Source organism: Mustela lutreola, chromosome 7 (genome assembly GCF_030435805.1).
Source record: "Mustela lutreola isolate mMusLut2 chromosome 7, mMusLut2.pri, whole genome shotgun sequence".
Lineage (NCBI taxonomy): Eukaryota > Metazoa > Chordata > Mammalia > Carnivora > Mustelidae > Mustela > Mustela lutreola.
Genome location: NC_081296.1, coordinates 82,940,579 through 82,967,978, shown reverse-complemented (window position 1 = coordinate 82,967,978; position 27,400 = coordinate 82,940,579).

Genomic DNA, 27,400 nt, shown 5'->3' with positions numbered 1-27,400 from the left:
TTTATTGCATTTTTTTTGTGGTACCCCTTAGAAGGTGACTTTAATGAAAGCTGTTTTATGCTCTTTGGGGAGCTTAGTGTGAATGGAGGTTTTTCTTGATATAAACCACTGACCAGAGTATTTTCTTTTTCTTAAAAATCAAGAAGAGAAAAGGGAAACAAAAGTCTTACCTCGAAAACGTTATTTTTTAAATAATGAGAGAAAACGGATCTTGGCCCTCTCCCACACTGGCTCCCTCTACGGGCAGGGGAGAGGGGTTGGTACCCTTTGGGCTTTGAGTACTGACTGTATCTCTGTACAAAATACATAATATGTAATTATATAATATACTATATATATCATATCCATGTAAAATAGTCCTAGCATAAAACAGTGCTGGTCATTAAGTCTGTCCCAGCATACCTTTTTCCAAGTCCTGGATTTTCTCCTATGGATATGCTGAGTAGTCTCACACTCTTTTCAACTCTTCTTCTGAACTTCCTTTTTCCAAAATGGGTTCTGTACCTCCCCATGCTTTTCCCCAACTCTTTCCTTCTTCTTATCTCCCAGCTTGTTGGTTATCAGCCCATTAATCTCAATATTACTCGATGCCATTATACAAAATTAACATGATTTTCATGTAAGCTCAAGGAGATGGTATTCATCCCCAAAGAACTTCAAAGTAAACAAGTAGACTGTAAACTCTTCAGGATCCAAAAATACATTTTTCATCTTCTTGGCTCCATATCAGTATCACTTCTTATAGACTGATAAAGGTGGCTATTAAACATTACTGACCACATACCAGAAATTAAGTGAAAAACAGAAGATTGGGCCTGAAGGCCAGCCCAGGATTTCATTTGAAGGATCTCCTTCTGGCGATGGTAAATTCTGAGTGTGTTTGTCTGTGCGTGTGTGTGTGTGTGTGTGTCTGTGTGTGTGTATGTACATGTGCCTATTCATGTGTGTGTGCATGTTTCTCTTTGCGAGAAGAGGGCGGTTTGTCAGAGAGGAGCAGAAAGATATAAGAAAAGAAGTTGACTAAAGGGGGATGGCAAAAATACGACATCTGTGCTGCCATTCCCTAATTCTGCATTTAAGGTATAGGTTACTGAGTGAGCCTTGCATTCTTTCTCAGCGAGCCAAATATAGCCCATACTTGCTGTTCTATTCAGACACTACCTATTGGAATTTATGAGGAAACCCTATTTATACTCATGACCTACACAATTTCTTTTCAATCCCCAAAGTCTAAAGACAAATCTATCAGTGTTTTTCTTCTGAGATTAAAAAGTCTCCTTGTAGGTTTTTAATTCAAAATTGGAATGATCTTTATTCAGGGCCTCTTGGGAATTTTACACCTCTCAAGAAGACAGAGAAGCAGTTATACTTTTGCTTCTCTCTAAAACATCTGTTCTCACTGCTAGGAATTTGGGTCACTGTCTTATTCTTTATATTTATCTATCTAGGGAATTTCCAACTTTCATATGCAGGCAGGCATTTATTTCTTAAATCTATTAAAATGTGTTTTCTAGAAAATGAAAAGGAAATGTAGGTGGCTCATGATAAATTATGTCATAGCATGACACAACATAAGGATAAGATTTTATTTCTGATCCAATCTTAATCCTCACTCTAACTTGAATCCACTAAAAGTATGATTATTCAATATGCATAACATCCAGATATATATCTGATGTGTGTCGGGAAAAATCTATGGAGAGCCAGTAGGGCAGAGTGCTTATGAGATTGGTGCCAACTTGCTGAGTTGGAATCCCAGCTCTGTTACTCACTAGCTGGATGATTAAGGGCAAGTTACCCAATCTTTTAGTATTTCAATTTCTTCATCTATGAAAAAAAGATATTAAGAGTACTTAACTTGGGGCATCTGGGTGGCTCAGTGGGTTAAGCCTCTGCCTTTGGCTCAGGTCATGATCCCAGGGTCCTGGGATCGAGCCCCACATCGGTCTCTCTGCTGCTTCCCCCTCTCTCTCTGCCTGCCTATCTGCCTACTTGTCTTCTTTGTCAAGTGAATAAAATCTTAAAAAAAAAAAAAAAAGAGTCCTTAACTCTAGGATTATTTGAGGATTTGTTGATTTAATTCATATCAGGTGTTTAGAACACTAAGTACACAATAATATTAGCTACTGTAGCCATACAATTGATACTGAAATTAACCATGCAATACCACTCCCTAGCTATGTAACATCCAATCAGCCTTATGCATTTTAGTCTGTCTTTGGGCCCTGTCAAACTGTTTAACTCCTAGAATATTTATGACTTTAAGAAGGTACTGTATGATTTTAAGAAGACATATTCAATACAGCCAGATGATTTTAAGCTGAGAACATTGTATATATCAACTTCCAGTGCATTGTATGCCCAGATGCAGTAGCTAAATATCCTATATTATTTATTATCCTACACTACAAATAAGAAAACTGAAGTAAGAGGTAACCATTATTATCCCAGTTCCCCCAGCTAAAAAGAGCCAGAGCCAGGGTTTAAACCTGGACAGCTTACTCTGTTCTATTGTACTAAAGCTCTGTAGAAAGGTGTGGAGTAAGAATCTAGTAAATGCACACAAGGTAACACCCTCTTCTATAAATCTTTCCATGCTTGAACTGGGAGAATATGCCTGAATCAATATTATTTGATACAAAGCCTTAGTTTTCTGAGAAAAAAATTGCATGGGAAAAATAAGGAACTATTCAGAGAGTTCAATCCATTGCCATTGTTCTGTTCATAGTTTTTTTTTCATTTTTTTACACTATTTTCACCCAGTTACGAAGCAACTTGTCAACTGTGTTAAGAATACATGGTTGGGGTGCCTGGGTGGTTCAGTGGGTTAAAGCCTCTGCCTTTGGCTCAGGTCATGATCCCAGGGTTCTGGGATCAAGCCTCGCAGCATCGGGCTCTCTGCTCGGCGGGGAGCCTGCTTCCCTTCCTCTCTCTCTGCCTGCCTCTCTGCCTACTTGTGATCTCTATCAAATAAATTAAAAAAAAAAAAAAAAAAAAAAAAAGAATATATGGTCAAAAAACCCAAACAAACCTGGTCAATTGATAATACACATTACTGTAGCCTAACTTTTCAGGTGGAAATTAAGTCCGTGATAGCCTCTTATTTTCTCCTGCACAACTATTACAGAAATTTCTTCTGCCTAGCATATGGATCCAAACTCAAACTTTGGCAGCAATGACCATAGATTTATAACCTTGTGTCCCATAGCCCTTTTGGGCTTTCTCCAGGCAGAATACTGGGGGACAGGGGGTGCATAACTTTTGACAGTGTCCAGTGCGGTGCCACAGAAAAGCTAGATCTACTCTCCAGCTGTGTTCCTCCAGGCAAACCCCTGAGCACCCTCCATTCATTCCCCTTGCAGTGTCTGACAGTCTTTCTTGAGCACCATAGACTAATTGCATAGCACCCAAACTATCAAATAACCTCCAGAATTTTAAACTTTCAAGAGATTAAAAAATAACAACAATAAACCCCCAAACTCTTGCAAGTGTGATTCTGTTCTGAGCACCTTTGATACAATTCATCAACAGATCATTTTCTCCAGGTTGGATGAAAAAAATAAAATAAAATCACTATAGGCTTCTTCTGGTCCTACAGCAAAATATCCCAGAGGGTATAAACTCAAGATTGCTTCACAAATCCTACACAATTTTTATGGATGATGAACAACCCTGTGGGAAATAAATTATGATAGTCAGCTAGGAAATGGAAAATGTCTAAAAATTTCTAAAAATAATGATTACATTTCTCCACTGTTTGACACATAGCTGCTTTTACAGAAGCACATAGAGCCAGTGTTATGAAGGGTTGCTTGTTGGTGCTTGTTGCAAAACTGTTCTTTCTGGTCTTCCTTTGCTGGAGATTTTGGGAGGAAGGAGCCTACAGTGTCACATCCCACAATAGTTCATCTTGCCTCCTCTCCCAAATCTACCTCTCATGTTTCCTCTGTCTCGGCAATAAAAATACTGTTACCAAATATTCTTCTTTCTTCCTGTAAAAATTAGAGCATGCCTCTGAATATCTAAATATTTGAGTTTTAGTATGGCCCTTTCCTCAGAAACAGTGTCTGTTATTATGCTGTATCGAAAATATATCAGAGAAGAATCTTCTGGTTTTTGTTTTTGTTTTGCCACAGGTAAGATAAAGTGCATTAAAGCATACTGAAATTTTTTTGAAAATACTGAAAATGTAGGCACTTTATTATGTTTTGAAATAGAACTGGGATTTTTCTCACTTAACTCTTGTTTCATTGATTATGCTTTTCTATTGTGTTTTTTTCTTTTTATCTCTTTTTTTGCCCCCTCCCTTCATCTATGTCACCCATCCCCCCTCTGGCAACCACCAGTGTGTTTGTATTTAAGTCTCTTTATTTTATACTTCTTCTAAGATATCTTGTATCCTAAGGATAACTTCTCATGAAAGGTAATTTTGTGTATTGTAGTTTTAAAAAATGAGATCTTTCCCCAAATTTCCTTCCTCTAGCCTGTGCTGTATCTAATACATTCTGAATCTACTTAAGTTATCTCCTGCTAGCTATGCTATACTGTTTGTTTCATTCACATAGCAAGTAACCTTGCTGGATTAGAAGCCACTATAATTCTTAATTAAAGTGGATCTGGCAAGGGGGCAACCCTTTCACCTTGCGACTCAATCTTTCAAAAGCTGAGGAAGAGGCTTAGATAGAATGCTACTGTCTACAAAATAAAGAAAAGAAGCAGCATAGAGACAGAATTAAAATAAAGGAAGCTGGCTCTAGTATGGGATAAAAGGAAATAAACTTAGTTGGGGTGACTTTTTTTTTTGTGACAGAAATAAAAAATTTGTTTACTAAAACCTAAAGATACACTCTAAAAGTAGACCAAATGTTACAAAATACAATAATAGAATATGGCTGAATACAACTTCATTTTTCTATAAAATATATGTATGCAGTGGTCTTACCTAGGGTGTAGCTCATAAGGTAAAAATTTGGTGCAAAATTATGGCTTCCTTTGGATATTTTTCTTTTAAAAAATAGTTCATTTGTTATTCCTTTATTTTAAAAAGCCCCAAAGAAAAAAAAATACCTGTTTTTTTTCTCATTACACAGTTTATATATCCCACAGTAAGATGATTTTCTCAAAACTTGAAGTTTGGTATCTTTTAGAAAATGTTAACAAGGAAATTTACTAACTTTTCCAACTACTGGCATTCCTGGAAAAAATATTACATACTGTTTTTTCTTTCGTTTAATGGGGCTTTCTTTATGTTGCTTGTTTTGATTTTATTATGTAATATTTTATACTTTTATAATAATTTTATAATAATCGTATCAAAGTGTACATGAAATCATTGTTCACCCTACTTACAATCTGATTATCGCTAATACCATTGAATCAGCTGTGTGTTCCTTCCCTACTTTACACTCTAGATCTTACATATTCTACTCCATTTTCCCTATACTAAGTCAATTGTTCCATCTTATGTCTGTTGTTTCTTTACTTTTTATTTTAAAAAGCTTTCCCACATGTGTAAGTTGTTGCTAAAGAATATACTGTTTAAATAAGCATACACTCTTCTGGAACCTGTTTTCACTCATTAGTAAATTTATCCATATTATTGCTCATAACTATATCTTTCTTTAAACTGATTTATGGTACTTAATTAGCTAAATATACCACATATATATATAAATATACCACATATCACCATCTGTAGTCCATGACATTTGGATTGCTGTTATTAACAATATACATTTTTATACATCTGTTGGTGTATGACAAGAGGTTTCTAAGTTATGTATTTAAAAGTGGAATTTATAGGTACTGAAGGATGCGTATGGTCAAATTTACAAGATCAGACCAAACTGTTTTCCAAAATTATTAAAACAATTTAGACATTTACTGGTAGTTTTTGAGGATTCACATTGCTCCATAGCCTTAGCAATGCTTGCTATTATCAGATTTATTCATTTTGTCCATTTAATAGGTGTAAATTTTTTTTCATTTTAATTTATATTGCTATCACTACAAAGAAGGCTTAACATCTTTTTGCTTATCTGCCTTTAATGTTTCCTCTACTAAAGTATGACTAGTAATCCTCTTGTGCCTTTCATTTCTACTAAATTGTCTTTCCTTATTGATTTATAGTTCTTCATCATCCTCCTAATTTGTGGCTTGAATGATCCCTCTATTTGTGGTATCTTTTCATAGTTAATGGCCAACTCTTGATTTTGGCTCAGGTTGTGATCTCATTGTCAGGGGATCTAGTCCCGAGTCTGGCCCCATACTGGGAGTGGAGCGTGCTTAAGGTTCTCTTTCTCCTTCTCCCTGTGGCACCCCCGCCCTCCACTCACACTCTCGTACTTTTTCTCTTTCTAAAATAAATGAATACAATCTTAAAAAAAAAAAAAAGAACTTCTACCCCTTATCCTTACATATTATATAATCTCATTTATTTTCCTATATATTATTCTAAATGTGTTAAAAATTGCTATTCACTGTATGCCTGTAATTCTGCTGGAATTAATTTTTGTGTGTAATGAAAACAGAAAAATATAATTTAACATATATTTTTAATTTTGGAAAGCAATGTTCCAGCACTCAACTAGTCCCTCTTTTCTGTATTTCCAATATCAAATTGTTAAATTTCTTTTTAAAGGTTTCCTTTATTTATTTAGGAGAGAGAGAGAGAGAGAGAGCACAAGCCCAGGACAGACGCAGAGGGACAGGGAGAAGCAGTCTCCCTGCTGAGCAAGAAGTCTGATGTGGGACTTGATCCCAGGACCCTGAGATCATGACCTGAGGTGAAAGGCAGACGCTTAACAGACTGTACCACCCAGGTGCCCCATGTTTGTTAGATATTAGATGTTCATGGATGTGATGGACTGTTTCTGTCTGTACTCTGTTTTATTAGTCATTTTTCTGTACTCGTTGCAAGACATTAAGTCTTAGTATCTGAGAAGGCAAGCCCCTTCACCTTCTTCTCTACCTTCCCTAACCTCTTCCCTCTCTTCCTGTTAGAAGGATTCATGTGCCTTTGTTCTTTCATAGAAATTTAAAATTAGAATAACAGATTTCTTGAAATTTTGTTGGACTTTGTTAAAATTGCTCTCATTTATGAGATCCATTTGGGAATTAATGATATCATTCAATATTGAGAACTTCTTTTTTTTTTTTTTTTAAATTTTATTTATTTATTTGACAGAGGAGAGAGATCACAGTAGGAGAGAGGAAGGGAAGAGATCACAGAGAGAGAGGAAGGGAAGCAGGCCCCCTGCCGAGAAGAGAGCCCGATGTGGGACTCGATCCCAGGACCCTGAGATCATGACCTGAGCCGAAGGCAGCGGCTTAACCCACTGAGCCACCCAGGCGCCCCAATATTGAGAACTTCTATCTATCAAGTTGGTATATTTCATCACTTACGACCTTTGTTACATAGATTCATTGGTGCTTTGTATTTTGCTGACATTATAATGTATTTTGTACATTTGCCTGTATATCACTTTATTCGACCAATTCTTATTCAGTACTGTGTGTCAGGTACTGTTCTAGGTGTAAAAGACAGGGCAGTTAAAAAAAAAATTGAGAAGGTGAACAAAAAATAGTTAACAAAAAGTCCTTTCCTTGTAGACTTTATATTGATTGGTGGATGGACAACAAACAAAATAAAGAGGTAAACTAGTGAGAAGCACTGTAAGAAAAACTAAGTACAGTGAAGCTTAACTGTTAGTGATAGTGGTTTTGGTAGTGGGCTATAATTTTAAATAAGGTGCTGAGAAAAGTTCTTATTGACAGTAAGGCTTATGAGTGAATTCTGGAACAAATGGGTGTATTTTGGTTATCATTGTTGGAACCTAGAAAATGAAATGTATTGTTTATATTCATCTTTTATTCAATAATTTTTTTAACTATCCTCTCCCATTAGTTCTATCAATTTGCCTATAGATTATTTTGAACTTGCTAGGTAGACAATTATGAACAACTACGTTATCTGTGACTTTCTCTGTGGTAGACTTTGCCTAAAAAATAAATTTCTCTAATAATGCTCTGACTATTCAAACTTTCTGGTTTTTATTTCTTCAAGATATTTTAGCAAATTTTAATTCTGTTTCAATTTTAACTTGCCAATTTAAACATCACTAGCATAATAGCTCTAAATATTTCCTTAAATTTGCCTTTTATTATCTATTTCTTTGCTCAAAATTTCTTCCTTTAAACATTTTTTCCAGCTTTATTAAGATATAATTGACATACAATATTGTATAAATTTGAGGTGTAGAATGTATTGATTTAGTACACCTGTATATTACATCATGATTACCACAGTTAACATTTTTTAAAAAATTAATATATAATATATTATTAGCCCCAGGGGTACAGGTCTGTGAATTGTCAGGCTTACACACTTCACAGCACTCACCATCGCACATACCCTCCCCAATGTCCTTAACCCAACCACCTCTCCCCACCCCCCTCCCCTCGGCAACCCCCAGGTGTTTTGTGAGATTAAGAGTCCCTTATGGTTTCTCCCTCCCAATCCCGTCTTGTTTCATTTTTTTCCTTCCCTACTCCCCAAGCCCCCCACTTTGCTTCTCAAATTCCTCATATCAGGGAGATCATATGATAATTGTCTTCCTCTGATTGACTTATTTTGCCCAGCATAATACCCTCTAGTTCCATCCATGTCGTTGCAAATGGCAAGATTTCATTTCTTTTGGAGGCTACATAGTATTCCATTGTATATAGATACCACATCTTCTTTATCCTTTCATCCATTGATGGACATCTAGGTTCTTTCCATAGTTCGGCTATTGTGGACATTGCTGCTATAAACATTTGGGTGCATGTGCCCCTTTGGATCACTACATTTGTATCTTTAGGGTAAATACCCAGTAGTGTGATTGCTGGGTTGTAGGGTGGCTCTATATTTAACTTTTTGAGGAACCTCCATGCTGTTTTCTAGAGTGGCTACCCCAGCTTGCATCCCCACCAACAGTGTAGGAGGGTTCCCCTTTCTCCGCATCCTCATCAGCATCTGTGGTTTCCAGACTTGTTAATTTTAGCCATTCTGACTGGTGTGAGGTGGTATCTCATTGTGGTCTTGATTTGTATTTCCCTGATGCTGAGTGATGTGGAGCACTTTTTCAAGTGTCTGTTGGCCATCTGGATGTATTTTTTGCAGAAATGTCTGTTCATGTCCTCTGCCCATTTCTTGATTGGATTCTTTGTTCTTTGGGTGCTGAGTTTGAGAAGTTTTTTATAGATTTTGGGATACTAGTCCTTTATCTGATGTGTCATTTGTGAATATCTTCTCCCATTCTGTCAGTTGTCTTTTGGTTTTGTTTACTGTTTCCTTTGCTGTGAAAAAGCTTTTGATCTTGATGAAGTCCCAATAGTTCATTTTTGCCCTTGCTTCCCTTGTCTTTGGTGATGTTTCTAGGAAGGAGTGGCTGTGGCTGAGGTTGAAGAGGTTGCTGCCTGTTTTCTCCTAAAGGATTTTGATGGATTTCTTTCTCAGATTGAGGTCTTTCATCCATTTTGAGTCTATTTTTGTATGTGGTGTAAGGAAATGGTCCAGTTTCATTGTTCTGCATGTGGCTGTCCAATTTTTCCAACACCATTTGTTGAAGAGACTGTCTTTTTTCCATTGAACATTCTTTTCTGCTTTGTCAAAGATTAGTTGGCCATAGAGGTGAGGGTCTATTTCTGGACTCTCTACTCTATTCCATTGATCCATATGTCTGTTTCTGTGCCAGTACCACATTGTCTTGATGATGACAGCTTTGTAATAGAACTTGAAGTCTGGAATTGTGAGGCCAACAACTTTGGCTTTCTTTTTCAACATTCCTCTGGCTATTTGAGGTCTTTTCTGGTTCCACATAAATTTTAGGATTACTGGTTCCATTTCTTTGAAAAAAATGGATGGCATTTTGATAGGGATTGCATTAAATGTGTCGATTGCTTTAGTTAGCATAGACATTTTCACAGTATTTGTTCTTCCAATCCATAAGCCTGGAACATTTTTCCATTTTATTGTGTTTTTCTCAATTTCTTTCATGAGTACTTTGTAGTTTTCTGAGTATAGATTCTTTGCCTCTTTGGTTAGGTTTATTCCTAGGTATCTTATGGTTTTGGGTGCTGCTGTAAATGGGATCGACTCCTTAATTTCTCTTTTTTCTGTCTTGCTGTTGATTTTATATCCTGACACTGTGCATTGATTTTATATCCTGACACTTTACTGAATTCCTATACAAGTTCTAGCAGTTTTGGAGTGGAGTCTTTCGGGTTTTCCACATAAAGTATCATATCATCTGCAAAGCGTAAGAGTTTGACTTCTTCTTTGCCAATTTGGATGCCTTTAATCTGTTTTTGTTGTCTAATTGTTGAGGCTAGGACTTCTAGTACTATGTTGAATAGCAGTGGTGACAATGGACGTCCCTGCCATGTTCCTGACCTTAGCAGAAAAGCTCTGAGTTTTTCTCCATTGAGAATGATATTCGCTGTGGGTTTTTTCATAGATGGCTTTGATGATATTGAGGTATGTGACTTCTATCCCTACACTTTGAAGAGTTTTGATCAAGAAAGGATGCTGAACTTTATGAAATGCTTTTTCAGCATTTATTAAGAGTAACATATGGTTCTTGTTCTTTCTTTTATGAATGCATTGTATTGCATTGATTGATTTGCAGATGTTGAACCAACCTTGTAGCCCTGGAATAAATCCCACTTGGATGTGGTGAATAATCCTTTTAAAGTACTGTTGGATCCTATTGGTTAGTATTTTGGTGTGAATTTTCACATCTGTGTTCATGAAGGATATTGGTCTGTAATTCTCTATTTTGATGGGGTCTTTGTCTGGTTTTGGGATCCAGGTAATACTGGCCTCATATAATGAGTGTGGAAGTTTTCCTTCCATTTCTATTTTTTGGAACAGTTTCAGGAGCATAGGTATTAATTCTTCTTTAAATGTTTGGAAGAATTCCCCTGGAAGCTGTGTGGACCTGGGCTCTTGTTTGTTGGGAGATTTTTGATGACTGTTTCAATCTCCTTACTGGTTTCTCTAATATCTTCCTTGCCTTTTCCAAGCCCAGCTCAAAAGCACCTTGAGATTTGTCATACTGAACTCTAGATCTGACATATTACCAATGCCTGTATTGATTAGGTCCCTAGCCTTCGATACTGCCTCTTGTTTTTGTTTTTTTGATTTTTTGTGGTGAGTTTTTCCACCTTGTCATTTTATCTAGATATATGAATGAGAGAATAAAATACTAAAATACTAAAAGTGTGGCAAAGACCTCAGAAAAATGTATGTTAACCAAATCAGAAGAGACCACAAGTCATGGGGAGAAATAAGGGGGTAAAAGGAATTTAAAAAAATTAAATACATATATATATGTATGTATATATATGTGTATATATATTTATATGACTGGTGAATAGAACAGAGCTACTCACTTGATTTGGGGTATATTTTGGTCTCTTAGAAGAAACTACCTCCCCAAATTTTTTAAAGAAAGAAAAACTTATATATGAACAAAATTAAGGGTAAACATAATTAAGTGATGGAATATAACTGTAAGGATGAAAATTTAAAATTCTAAAAAAGGAATTGAAAAGATAAGTTGTTTGGAAAAAGGAAGAAAAGAAAGTGGAGAAAATTTGCTCAGGCTGGAGACTGGAAGAATGCCCTGTGCTCGATTTAGGGTATATTTTGATCTATCAGAAGAAATTGTATTCCAAAAATTTTTTAGAAGAGAAAACACCATATGTATACAAAAAATAAGGTTAGATATATTGAAGGGTAAAATATGGCCTATAATAATGAAGGTTAAAAAAGATTTTTTTTCTTAGAAAGGTATTGTTAAGATAAACTAGTTAAAAAACATTAAAAGAGGAGAGAGGAAAAGTTAAAATATAATAAGAAAAAATAAAATTAAAAAAATTTAATTTTGCAAGACTAAAGTATCATGGAGAAGAAGCTATGAATTTCATGCTTTGCTTTCCCCTCCTTTGGAATTCCATTGTTCTCCTTGATTGGTGAGCTTGGTCTTGGCTGGATGTTCTTGCTGATCTTCTGGGGGAGGGGCCTATTGCAGTGATTCTCAAATGTCTTTGCCTGAGGCAGAATTGTACAACCTTTGACAGGGGCTGGGCTAAATAATCCGTTTGGTTTCACTCAATGGAGCTTTTGTTCCCTGAATGCTTTCTGTAGAGCTCTGGAAGACGGGAATGAAAATGGCAGCCTTCCTATCTTCAGCCCGGAGTTGCTGAGAGCTCAGGTCCCTACTCTTCATTGTGCCCTCGGAGAAAAGCGCTCAATCACTCACATCTCCCTGGCCTCTGGCCGCACTCCGAGCTCAACAGCCTGTGACCTAGTGTTTCTGTCTCTGGCACATAGTCCCTATGGAGTCTCCAAACCCAGCAGATTCCTGCCTTCAGAGAAGGAAGGTGAGTCTCCCCAGATCTGCGACTTATGGGGTCCCTGCTCAAAGAGCAGTGGTCCCACTGTGCCACAGATCACAGTTTAAGGTAACCCTTAACTGAGAGCTCACTCCTCACTCTGTCTCTGTACCTGGCTTTCCCGCTCTGATACCTGTGAGCTCTGCTACACTCAGACACCCCTGATCCTTCCATGACCCCATGGGACCTGAGACCACACTGTCCCCATGAGGGCTCCACCCCCGCTTAGCCTCTGGAGCAGTGTCCCTCAGTGGAGCAGACTTCTAAAAGTTTGAATTTTGTGCTCTGTTGCTCCACTTCTTGCCAGGAGCTGACCCCTCCCACTGCGGTCTATCTTCCCATGGCTTTGGATTCACTTCTCCACACATCCCACCTTTCTGAAAGTGGTCGTTTTCTGTTCCTAGAATTGCTGCTCTTCTTCTCTTCGATCTCCTGTTGGGTTTTTAGGTGTTTAGAATGGTTTGATAACTATCTAGCTGAACTCCTGTGATCTGATGTCATCTCTGTCTGCTACTCTTCCACCATCTTGACTCAACCTACCATGTAACATTCGATAACATCTCCATCGTGTCACAAAATCATTTCTTTTTCCTAATGAAAACATTTAAGGTGTGCTCTCTTAGAAACTCTCAAGTATATAATACAATGTCATTAATTACAATCCTAATGTTGTACACTAGATCCCCAGAGCTTACTCATCTTCTAACTGATAGATTGTACTCTTGACCAACATCTCTGTATTTCCCCCACCTCCCAGCCCCTGGTAACCACTATTCTATTATCTCTTTCCTCAAGTACATATTTTTTAGATCCCACACAGAAATGTCACCATATACTATTTGTCTTTGTCTGACTTATTTCACTTAGCATTATGCCCTCAAGCCCCATCCATGTTTTCACAAATGGCAGGATTTCTTTCTTTCTCATGGCTGAATAACATTTCATTGTATATACGTGACACCTCATCTTCTTTATCCAGGTTGTTTCCATATCTTGGTTCTTGCGAGTAACCTGCAATAAATATGAAAGTGTGTATATCTCTTCCATATCCTCTTTCCCTTTCCTTGGGGCATATACCCAGAAGCAGGATTGCTGGATCACATGGTAGTTCTATTTTTAATTTTTGAATAACCTCCATACTGTTTTCTCTAGTGGCTATATCAATATACATTCCCATCAACAGGGCACCAGGGTTCCCTTTTCTCCACCTTCTTGCCAACATTTGTTATTTCTTGTCCTTTTGATGATAGCCATTCTAAAAGATGTGAGATGATACCTGATTTATGGTTTTGGTTTGCATTTCCCTGATAATTAGTAATGTTTAACTTCTTTTTACATACCTGTTGGCTATCTATAGATTTAAAATGTCTGCTCAGTTCCTCTGCCCTTTTAAAAAATCAGATTGGTATCTTCTTATTGAGCTATATGAGTTCTTTATATATGTTAGATTTTACCTCCTTAACAGATGTATGGTTTGCAAATATTTTCTTTTGCAGGTTGCCTTTTTCATTTTGTTGATGATTTCTTTTGCTGTGCAGAAGATTTTTGGTTTGATGCAGTCCCCCTTATTTATTTCTGCCTTTGTTATTTGTGGCTTTTGGTGTCAGATCAAAAATTCTTTGCCAAGACCAATGTTAAGGAGTTTTTTCCCTATGTTTTCTTCTAGGAGATTTATGGTTTCAGGTGTAATGTTTAAGTCTTTAATCTATTTTTAATTATTTTTTTGTGACTAGCATAAGATGGGGATCCAATTTCTTTCTTTCTTTCTTTCTTTCTTTCTTTCTTCCTTTCTTTCTTTTTTGCATGTGGTAATCTGATTTTCCCAAAACCATTTATTAAAGATATTATCCTTTCCCCATTGAGTATTTTTGGCTTTCTTGTTAAATGTTAGTTGACCCCATATATATGGGTTTATTTCTGGGCTCTTGATTCTCTTCTAGTGTTTAGTTTTAATGCCAGTTCCAAACTGTTTTGATTACTAGAGTTTGGTGGTAGAGTTTGAAATCAGGAAGTTTGATGCCTTTGGCTTTGTCTTTTTTCTCAGGATTGCATTGGCTGTTCTCATTCTTTTGTGATTCTATATACATTTTAGTATTTTTTTTTCTATTTCTATGAGTAATATCATTAGAATTTTGATAGGGGATATTACTAAATCTATAGATAGCTTGAGATAGTGTGGATATTTTAACAATTTTATCCTAATTCATGAACATGGGATATGTTTCTATTTGTGTCATCTTCAATTTTTTAAAACAGAGCCTTGTAGTTTGCAACATAGAGTTTTTTTTTTTAACCTCCAGTTAACTTTGTCCCTAAATCTTTTATTGTTTTTGATGTTATTGTGAATTGGATTTAAAAAAAATTTTTTTTAGATATTTCCTTGTGAGTTATAAAAATATGACTGATTTATGTATGTTAATTTTATATCCTGTAACTTTACTGAATGTTGACTAGTTCTAGCAGGCTTTTGTGGTTGAGTCTTAAGGATTTTCTATATATAGGATTATATCATTTGCAAATAAAGATAATATTACTTCTCCCCCCCTCCCAATTTGGATGCCTTTTATTTCTGTGTAGAATTAGAGTAGTAACGGGGGCACCCTTTCTTGTTTCTGATCTTGGAGGAAAAGTTCAAATCTTTGACCATTAAATATGATGTTAACTGTGGGCCTGTCATGTATGGTCTTTGTCACATTGAGATATGTTCCCTCTACACACAATTTGTTGAGAATTTTAATCATGACAGGATATTTTACTTTATCAGATGCTTTTTATGCATCAATTGAGTTGATCGTATGAATTTTATCTTTCATTCTACTAGTGTGGTATATCACATTTATTGATTTGGGTATGGTGAATCATCATTACCTTCCAGGGATAAATCCCAGTTAATAATGGTGCATGATCCTTGTACTGTATTGTTGAATTCAGTTTGTTAATAGTTAAGAATTTTTACACTATATTCATTAGGGATATTGGTCTGTTGTTTGCTTTTCTAGTAGTATCCTTGCCTGGCTTTGTTATAGGGTAGTTATAGCCTCATAAAATGAATTTGGGGATATCCTCCTCTCTTCAGTTTTTGGAAGAATTTGAGAAGAACTGATATTATTTCTTCTTTAAATATTTAATAGAATTCACAGTGAAACCATCAGGTCATGGACTTTTGTTTGTTGAGAGGTGTTTGATTACAGATTTTAATCTCCTTACCATTGGTCTATTCAGATTGTCTATTTCTTTGACGTTCAGTATTGAGAAGTTGTGTGTTTTAAGGAATTTATCCCTTTCTTCTAGGTTATCCTGTTTATTGGCATTTAAAATTTCATAGTAGTCTCTTAAGATGCTTTGTATTTTTGTGGTATTGGTTGGAATGTCTCTTCTTTCATTTTTTATTTTATTTAAGTCTTCTCCCTTTCTTTGTCTGCTAAAGGTTTGTCAGTTTTGTGTATTTTTTCTAAAACCCAGCTTTTAATTTCATTGATTTTTTTTCTATTTTCTGATCTCTACTTTATTTACCCTTGCTCTCAGCTTTGTGATTTCCTTCTTCCTGCTAACTTTGTGCTTAGTTTGTTCTTTTCCTACTTCTTGGAAGTAGAAAGTCAGGTTGTTTATTTGAGATCTTTATTTTTTCTTAATATAGGTATTTATTGCTATAAACTTTCTTCTTAAAACTACCTTTGCATCTCATAAATTTTGGTATGTTGTGCTTCCATTTTAATTTGTTTCAATATAGTTTTTGGTTTTTCCTTTGATTCCTTTTTTGTTCCATTGGCTGTTCAGGAGTGTGTTGTTTAATTTCCACATAGTTTAAGAATTTTCCAGTTTTCCTGTTATTGTTGATTTCTAGTTTCATACCGTTGGAATGATCGATAAAATATATTCTATATGGTTTCAATCTTCTTAAATTGGCTAAGGCTTGTTTTGATGCTTATCGTATGGAGAATGTTCCATGCACCCTTGAGAAGAATGTGTATTCTGCTGCTGTTGACTATAGTATAAAAGTTAAGGGACAAGAATATAAAAAATTACTATATTTACTATAATGTATTAATAAATATACAATATAAAAAGCGGTAAACTGTGTCATTAAAAACATCAAAGGAGTAGAGTAAAAGGGTAGTATTTTTGTATGTGATCAAAGTCATTATCAACATAAAATAGTGTTCATATTTTTAAGAAGTATTATGAAGTTCAATGGTAAGCCCCAAACAAAAACTTGTAATAGATTGACAGAAGATAAAAACACAGAAATCAGAACATATCACTATAAAAATTCACCAATTTACAAAGAAAGTCAATGTGAGAAGAAAAAAGGAACTAGGAAACTATAAAACAGCCAGAAAACAATTAATAAGATGGTAATTAATTAATAAGATAGTAAATCCTTACATACCAATAATTACTTTGAATATAAATGGATTGAATTCTAATAAAAAAGTACACAACAGCTGGGTGGATAAAAACAAGACTTAAATATATGCTTCCTAGAAGAGACTCACTTAAGCTTCAGAGACATGTATTCTCAAAGTGACAAGATGGAAAAAGATACTCCATGCAAGTGGAAACCAAATAGAGCAAAGGTAGCTAACTTACATTAGACAAAATAGATCTTAAGCTAAAAATGATAATAAGAGACAAAGAAGGCTATTATATAATGGAAGAGGTTATCTTATTAAGAAGATATAATGATTGTAAATGTATATGTACCCAACATCAGATCATCTAAATATCTTAAATAAATACTAACAGATGTGAAGAGAGAAATAGACAACAATACAATAATATAATAATAGAGCAGGACATCCAAACCCCACTTTGAGCAATGGATGGATTATCCAGAGAATAAATCAACCTGTTGGACTTGAGCATATGTAAGACTAAATGGGCCTGGGCTGCCTGGGTGGCTCAGTGGGTTAAGCCTCTGCCTTCAGCTCATTTCATGATCTCAGGGTCCTGGGATCGAGTCCTGCATCAGGCTCTCTGCTGGGCGGGGAGCCTGCTCCTTCCTCTCTCTCTCTCTACTTGTGATCTCTCTCTGTCAAATAAATAAAATCTTTAAAAAAAAAAAAAGACTAAATGGACCTAACAGACATACCTAGGACATCACAATTCCTCCTTGCATCTTTGGTATTACTTTCCGTCTTGCTGTAGTACAACCTTTAGAAATTCCCTAGTGAAAATTTGTTGGTGATAAAAATATTTTCATTTTTTAAAATCTGAAAATGTCTCTATTTTAGATTAGTAACAAAAATTTCTGTGATCATGTGATTCTAGTTTGACAATTATTTAATATTAGAATTTTGACTCTTACTACACTCTTTATCATCTATTTTTGCTTTTTGAAATGCCTGTTATTAATCTAATTGTCTTTTTTGGTAATTTGTCATTTATCTCTTGTTTAAGATCTCTGTGTATTTAGTTTCACTACAATGTGTAGATTTTTTCTAAATTATCCTTCTTGGTACATTCTGTGTTTTTTGTGTATGTCCTTATGTATCTCTGAAAATTTCTTCCCATTATTCTATTCAAATGGCTATATCTAGCTCTTCTAGCCAGCAGTCTTACCATAAACCTAATTTTACAAAGGAGAAATTTGAGAAAAGGAGAGAACAAATAACTTGCCAAAAGTCACATCATCAAAAAATATCAGTGATTCAAGTCAACTGGGATTTGATTATGTGTAACCTGGACATTCTTAATCTATCATTGTCTTTTAACTTTTTTCTCATATTTTATCTTTCCTTGTCCTGTTCCTTGTGTTATTGCTCTATCTGTCTCTGCCAGGTTACTAATTATCTTTTTAGTTGTGTCATTTGTTATTCAATCCATGTAGGGAATTTTTTTAAAGATTTTTTTTTTTTTTTTTTTTTTTTTTTTGACAGAGATCACAAGTAGGCAGAGAGGCAGGCAGAGAGAGAGAGAGAGAGAGAGAGGGAAGCATGCTTCCTGTGGAGCAGAGAGCCCGATGCGGGGCTCGATCCCAGGACCCCGAGATCATGACCCGAGCTGAAGGCAGCAGCCCAAACCACTGAGCCACCCAGGCGCCCCAATGTAGGGAATTTTTTTACTTATATGTGTTATTTCTAAAAGTTTTATTTCTTTTAATTTTTAAATTTTTAAAAAAGATTTTATTTATTTATTTGACAGACAGAGATCACAAGTAGGCAGAGAGGCAGGCAGAGAGAGAGGGAGAAGCAGGCTCCCCGTGGAGCAGAGAGCCCAATGCAGGGCTCGATCCCAGGACCCTGAGATCCTGACCTGAGCCAAAGACAGTGGCTTAACTCACTGAGCCACACGGCCCTCCTAAAAGTTTTATTTTAAAAAATTATTTGACAATTTTTGGTAGTCTTTCTTTTCTTTCTCTTATTCCCCCCCCCCCCCCGCCCTTTTTTGAAATTCCTGTGTAGTAATCGTACAGTGTTAAATTAGTTTCAGGTGTATAGTTTAGTGATTTAGCTAATAGTTACATATTATTCCTAATATATAGTTCCATATATTACTCATTACTCATCATGATAAGCGCACTCTTTAATCCCCATCACCTATTTCATCCATCCCCACCTACCTCCCCTCTTGTAACCATCAGTTTGTTCTCTATAGCTAAGAATTGGTTTCTTGGTTTGTCTCTCTCTCTCTCTCTTTTTTCCTTTGTTCGTTTTGCTTCTTAAATTCCATATATTAGTGAAACCGTATGTGGCTTTCTCTAACTGGCTTATTTTGCTTAGCATTATACTGTGTAGATCCATCCACATTGTTGCAAATAGCAAGATTTCATTCCTTTTTAGGTCTGGGTAATTTTCCATTGTGTGTGTAAGTGTGTGTGTGTGTGTGTGTGTGTACACACACGTACATACAATACCTTTATCTATTCATCTGTCAATGGACACTTTGGCTACTTCCATAGTTTGGCTATTAATAATGCTAGAATAAACATAGTTTTGCATATATCCTTTCAAATTAGCACTTTCTGTATTCTTTTGGGTAAATACCCTAGTGTGATTCCAGATTGTAGAATAGTTCTATTAATTTTTTGAGGGACCATCATACTGTCTTCCAGAGCAGCTGTACCAGTTTACATTCCCACCAACTCTGTGTTTGAGGGTTTCTGTTTCTCTATATCCTTGCCAACGCTTTTTTCTTGAGATTTTGTTCCTTTTAATAATTTTATTGTTAATGCAAGAGTTTCAAGTTTTGCCCCATTCTTGCCAGGGCCTAGTGGCATATAACTGAAAGTCAGCACTGAGGAAAGTATCTAGCTCCAAGTAAATCTCCCTTAAAATTCCCTGCTCCATTTACCTCTACTTCTTAGTACTTTCTGCTCTAGTTTCAGCTTGGCACTTCTTCTCTTTTTAGAAATTTCTCTTATATTTAGGAAACTCAGTAATTTAATAAAACTAGATTTGTTGTACTTTATTCAAGCTGTGGTTCTATTTTTAGCAGGAGGAGACATGAGTGTAGCTAATTCACCTTCTGACCATTCTTTTGTTTTGCTTCTAGTTCTTTAAGTTTGTGCTATTTAATTTTCAAACTTCGGCATAGGTAATAGCCCTTATAAATTAATTAAGAATTTAAAAGTGTATATGTGATACACATAAAATTATATCATAATTAGCCAGTGGATGTTACACTAAGCACTTAAAAAAATAAACCAACATTTTTTTTTTTAAGATTTTTACTTATTTGACAGACAGACCACAAGTAGGCAGAGAGGCAGGCAGAAAGAGAGGAGGAGGAGGCAGGCTCCCTGCTGAGCAGAGAGCCCGATGTGAGGCTCGATCCCAGGACCCTGGGATCATGACCTGAGCCAAAGGCTGAAGCTTTAACCACTGAGCCACCCAGGCGCCCCTAAACCAACATATTTTTAAAACCTATTAGAAATCTAGATATTAACAGTTGAAACCAGATATTAAAATTTTTCCCCATGTTTGTGAAGACTACCGTTTTTGAAATTAATAACCTAATTTTGATGTTTTATTTGCATTCCTGTAAAGACAGTAGAAATACATACATACCAACAGTAAAGTGTTTCTGACATATTTATTAGTTTCCCTTTTCATTAATTATACCTCTTTATTAATCAGAAGATTCCTTTTGAGGCAACAAAATAACCTGTTAATAAACACAAAATTCATTTATTACCAATTTGAAAAATTTTACATTGTTCTGTGCCCATAAAAAAGTTGCTTCTTCATTTGTGTCTTTTTATTATTTACTGTTTAGGTTTTTTGTTTTTTATTTTTTTAAAAATCTATTTACTTATTTGACAGCCATCACAAGTAGGCAGAGAGGCAGGCAGAGAGAGAGAGGAGGAAGCAGGCTCCCTGCTGAGCAGAGAGCCTGATACGGGGCTGGATCCCAGGACCCTGAGATTATGACCTGAGCCGAAAGCAGAGGCTTTAACCCAATGAGCCACCCAGGTGCCCCTGTTTAGGTTTTTTTAAGGAAATTAAATATTCATCGTTCTTCTATATATGATAAATGTGTCAGTATGACAGAAATAAAACATGTTTGAAAAAAATGATTGTTTATGGAAACATTATGACTTTATGTCAACAAATGACTACTTTAAATATAATTAATCTTATGTGTATAATCAAGTGTAACAAGTTTCCTCCTTCTATGCACATGTATGCATAATGCTTTATCTATAGTGAAAATGTCCTAAAACTTTACTTACAATAGAAGTCACCTTTGTAGTCCCTGGGTGGTCCTGTCAGTTAAGCATCTGACTCTTGGTTTTGGCTCTGGTCCTGATCTCAGGGTTGTGAGACAGATCTCTGCAATGGGCTCTCTGCTCAGTGTGGAGTCTGCTTGAGATTCCTTCTTCCTCTCCCTTTGCCCCTCCTGCTTATGCTCTCTGTCTCAAATAAACAGTTAATTAATCAATTTTGAAAAAGATAAACTTTGAGGGGCACCTGGATGGCTCATCTGATGCTTGGTTTTGGCTCAGGTCATGGTCTCAGGGTTGGGGGGTACCACGCTCCACAGTGGGTCCATGCTGGGCTTGGAGCCTGCTTATGATTCTCTTTCTCTCCCTCTCCTTCTATCCCCACCACTGTTTTCTCTCTCTTACATTCTCTCTCTCTTAAAAAAAAGAAAAAGTAACCTTTGAGAAAGCTGTCATTTTTTCTTTTGCACACAATATGTCCAAACAGGGACTGAACAGTAATGAACCATCTTGAAAAATTTCTCTGTGCATTTTTGCATTCACACATGACTCATTTCTGCTTAAGAGATAAGACTGCATTGCATGTGTAGGTGAAAATTTCAATTAAGAATTTAGCTACTTGGCATAAAGGAAGTGTATATTAGTACATGCAATAGACCACTTTTAAAGCTTACTCTAAAAGATGAGGGTTGTCAGCTGATGCCATGGCGCTATGCTTTCCAAAGCCAAACAGACAGATGGGCTTTCATTATTTTCTTGACTTTTTATATTTGTTGATAATCGTTGTAATTAATTTTTAATCTGAAGACTTGTAAAGCAATACTTGGGGATTTAACAAACCAAACTTGTATTAATGAAAGGCAAACTGTCCAAATAGTCTTCCTATATCAAACTTCACTGAGCAGTAATAATTCCTACTTGATCAAGGGCCGATTCCAAAGCATCTGGGAAACAAGATCCTTTGGAATGATCACCAGCAGTATGCACACACTGTAAGGGTGATAGATGGTTCAAAGTATTAAATTGAAACAAAATTTAAAAATTCCCTTGAAACCGAGAGTACTTCTATTAGTGGGTATTTATTAAATACTAAGTATCCTAATTCAAGACTTAAAATAACAAAATTATGGAGAAATCCAGTGGAAATGCAAAAAGTCCACAATAATAGACAAATTCCATGCTTATTTCTGCATATGCAGGCTGTGGGCTCTGGCCTTCTCCCTTTTCCAGTAAGAAACTAAGACGTTTTAGCAGTTTTTCAAAGTCATGGATAATTAATTGGTGTTCAAAATATAAGCCCACCATGAATTTCCTACATACATAATTCAGGATCTAGATCCTCCTCTTAAGGAGACTTGCTGTATTAATTAGAAAAATAACAAAAATAAAAGATACTACCCATTGATAGCTATGTGTCAAATACTGGGCAAAAGGCTGCTTAAACATGATCCATTTAATTCTCATGACACTCTTAATTTAAGCTTAACTACTTTTATTTCACAAAGGGGAAAATTGAGACAGAGAATGAGTAAATTACAAAAACTCCCAGCATCAGAAAATGTTAGAAAAAGAACTAGAGCATCAATGTGTTGCATACAATCTCTGTCTTTCCTAGAGCCTCTGTGTGAATATGGCTTAACATGGCAGTCAGCAAATACAATCTACACTCCCATGAAATATGAGGTATACGTGCTCTCCAAATGGTCAGTTTACACTTTAAATTAAATTTTGCATAACCTAAAAGACACATATGGGAGGAAAGAGGAGGCTCATTCTGTGACAGATAAAACAATGTGAGTGGATTTCAGTTGTTTTCCTAAGCCTTGAAGAGAGCTTTGGAAAATGGGACATATATGATTTGTCAGATGGACAATGAGTGATCCAAGGGGTAAAGAGAAACCATTCACCCTAGCCACCTTTTCATTTCTTTTCTCTTATTCCTGTCAAAAAATGGCTCTACTTTTTGCTCAGAATAGCCTTCTAATCCTTGTCTACAAAGCCACAAGCTTTCCCTTATCAAAAGCTTGACTCCACGCCAGCCTCCCTAAGGAGCCCTACCCTGACGATAGGTTGGATAAATGCATCTTCTGCTGATTCTCTGACAATGGCATTCCCCAAACACCCTTCTTTTAGAATTTTAAAAATTTTCCTCAAAAACAAAGAAAAGAAAATTATATCTGATTTGCTATCTTGTTTTGTGTGATTGTACATTCAGACACTCTTGGCTGTTTTGTACTACATGAAAGTCAAGAAATATTTAGTGCATTAAACAGTCAATTTTTCTGGTGGAATAAAGGCTGGAATGGGTAGAAGTTCCTTGTGAAAGGGATAGAATAGAGAGTTCTGGGGAAAAAACAACAACAGGTAATTCCTTCATCAGTAATTATGGCATGATATCTTTGTTAATGGTATGTCGTTGATGGTAGGTCCCGATGGAGAGAGATTCATGGTTTCATTGGGGAGAGCATCCAAGGAGTGATGGAGTAAATTTCTACCTGGCTAAAAAGCATGGAAGAGAGCAATGAGCTTCCTTCCATGGTAGACAAAATGATAGTAATTTTAAAAGGGGGTTGACTAGGTCACTATTCATTTTCTTGCAAAATATTTCTGGTATCCATCTTTTGCTCTGTGAACTCATAGGGAATTAGAAGAGAATAGAACATATTTAAAGGCCCTACAGAGGATATCACACTACCTGAGGGTCCCAGTGTGATGTAAAGTGGAACATTTCATTAGGGGATGCAAGTAGGGATTTCAGGGGGAGGGTTAAGTGACATGTACATTAGTATTACAGCACAGGCTGAAAAGTTGACCGTCCAGAGGTAAAGAAAATATTCAAAGACTGAGAATTTGCCATTACTTCATTTCCTAAGCCATGCATTAATCATTCTTAGGTATTAGTTTCTGACAGTTAAACTTGTTATAACCTTATGCCATAAAGGTAAGTACCTGTGCAATATACAGAGCTGGAAGGGAAAAAGACTATCCTTGATTTTTTTTCTTTGATTCATAGAAATTATCAAGAACATGGTAAAATAAAGGGGAGATTGATAAGAAAAGCATTCTGGTCTCTTTATTGTGGTGACAGCTAGAAAGTTAAAGACGGTGCCTAAATAAATGAGCTTTTTCAGATATTGCTAGAAATTTCGCTTCTAACAATTATTTCTGACACACGGGCATTGATCTCAGCAGCTTTGGAATATCCCTGTTGGTCAGAGAAAGGCACGCTCCATCCATCATGATTATGGGAGGAATGCATTCTCTGTGGAATCCTTTAAAGGGCTACAACAAGTTCACTTCCTCCCATTGGTGGCAGAGCAGGTTGCATTTGTGTGGTGGTTGAACGTGATCCCCTACCAAGTCTGAAGGTGCATGTAGCACACCCAACCGTCTAGCACACAAAGAAAGATCAAGTTGGCTTGCCCCTCTCTTTGGAGCTTGGCGCTCACAGATCTCAGTAGCATGTCACTCTCCTCTTTATGACAGCCACTCATATCCCAGGCCTGCTGGGCTTCCAGACTGCCTTCCTATTGTATGTGTACACAGACTGATTATAAGTTCACCACTTCTTCCCACCTTTTTGTGCAGGGTATTATCTATGACAGATGAGTGCAATAAAGTGAATCCATTTTTTTCCCCTCTTGCAGGCAGCACAGTGCAGTGAGTTCTAACCAACAAAGGCACATTGAGGTAAATCTTTAACGGTGTCACCACGTTGACTTTCATCATTTTCACCTTTCCTTTCACTGATTTTTATCCCTGGAGTTGTAAAACATAGTTTCACATTGTGACCGTCCTCGAGTCCTCTGTAGAAGTAGTTACACTGACAAGAACATACTCTTTTTCATAGACACTCCATCACGGCTCAGCCTTCGTTGCCTCTCTTTCTCTCTCTCTCCACAAATTCTATTTTCTAGATAAAAGCTTAGAATTTCAAAGGATGAAAAATTTTCAAAAAAGTCAAGCTTTCATTTTAAAAAGATAATACAGTACAAGGAAACTACTGGGGGAAAATGTGATGGAATATTTAATAGGAAGGGAAAAGGTTTTCCATATTTAAAAAAAAAATCTGAAACTGTATATGTGTGATTTGATAAAAACTTTCCTTTCTAAATACTCTACCATATATGTATAGAAATATGTGGTTGTTTTCTTTTCTATTTGTTTTTTCTTTTTATTTATTTATGAATGTATTTGACTTTATAATAAGATTTTAGGATTTGTAAAGGCCAAAAGAAAACGGAAAATAACAAATACCATATGGTTCTTATTTTAGACTGTTTAGCCTACACAAACAAAAACCATTTGAAAATAAAAGATTGGCACAGATTTACTTTATTTAATTGTTTATTGCAAAAAGGAAAGCTATTTAAAAGAGGAGAAAGCATGTGAAAAGCCACCACTCTAATACCAAAGTGGTTTCTGTTTTAAGTCAAAGGCAAGTTTAAAACAAATAGGAGTGCTTTAAAGGGAAAGCACATTTCAAGGCACCAACTATAGGAAAACTGAGAGAATCTATCAGAAGAGGGAGATACAGAATCCGAAAGCTAACTTTTGCCTATTTAGCCATTTAAATAAGTGCTATAATTTTCTTTGGAAATTGCTAATACTTTGCAGGACAAATATTATGTTGGATCTTTGGTTGATTCTTCTTTTATTTAACCAGCTGTCGGTGAATTCCTCCTATCTTCCATTCAAATCTTTCTGTGATATTTCTTTTCCACCATGCTCAGGGGCTGGGAGTCTCTGTATGAGAACTGGGTAAGGAAAAAAAATAGATGAACGAAGTAACTGGTAAGGGCTAAAGAGGGACCTTAGAAGGCTCACATTCTGGAAAGCACTCAACCGAACCAAGAGGGAGCCATGGTGCATTATAAAGGCAATCTGGGACTTTTTTCCTGGAGAAAGAAGCAGAAACAAATAAGACAAATATATCACACAAGGAAAAAATTTTTCTTTTAGAGGAAATTTGAAGGCCAGACAGAGCCAAATAGTTAACTCATTTGCGAAGACCATAAAAGTAGAATTTGGAATCCTATAGAATTTGCTTCAAAGCATCAGGCCTAAAATTAGCTTGTTCCTCTAGGAATCTTATACTTAAGATCCAAGTAATTCGTTCATGACCTAGTCAAGATTATATCCTTGATACTAGTACCAGGTTATTAGCATCCCTGATAGATGAGTAGATAATACTGTCCTTGACAGATAACCTTGTTTATCTCATGTAAGATGAGAAGATTATCAGTCTTATTCTATATACATATTTGAGAATGAAAAAATATTTATGTGAGATGGGTGATCTATGTAAATAAACTGCAATTATGGTAACTTGAAGTTAGTGGGGTTGCTAGATTTAACAGTTTATAAAAATATGATTTATAAAAACATAGATTTAACAGTTAATAAAAATTTAAGTTTATAAAAATATAACTGCCAGCTAATATGAATTTCAGATAAAAAATGAATCACTTAAAATTTTTTTTTATTGTTTTATGTTAGTCACCATACAGAACATCATTAGTTTTTGATGTAGTGTTCCATGATTCACTGTTTGTGTATAACATCCAGTGCTCCATGCAATCTGTGCCCTCCTTAATGCCTGTCACTTTTTAATATAAATGTGAAAAAATTCTCTTCATTAGTTATCTGAAATCAATAACTGTACTTCTTATAGCCTATTTGATAACTCCATTTAGAGAAATCCTGAATCTTTTATTAATAATGAGCAAACCTCTGCAATACCATGATAATTGCTGGGAGGATGACACCTAAGACTATACTTTCAGGGATCATTTCTATAGTTTGTTGATAACTCCAGATGTTAGGAAAAGAATTAGGAAAAGATTAAGAGTTGAGATTATTGTAATTGTTTTTGGAAAAGGCAAGGAAGAAAGAGAGAGGAAGGATGGGAAGAAAGAGAAAAAAACAGAGGGAATGAAGAAAAAGGGAAATATTTTGAAATTCCAAAGAAAGGCATCCAGGTATCTCTCTATACCTTTCCTGAGAAGTATGAGAAAAAGAATGAAATATATGAATACTGGGTTATTTCTACTGTGGTAGATCTTTTTCACAATTGCTTCAAGTATGAGACTAACTAAATTCAGATGGTTATATCCAAAGCAAGATTTAGGGTTTGATTATATATATATATATTTTAAAGGTTTTATTTATTTGACAGATAGAGATCACAAGTAGGCAGAGAGGCAGGCAGAGAGAGAGGGGGAGGGGGAAGCAGGCTCCCTGCTGAGCAGAGCGCCCTAATGTGGGGCTCGATCCCAGGACCCTGGGATCATG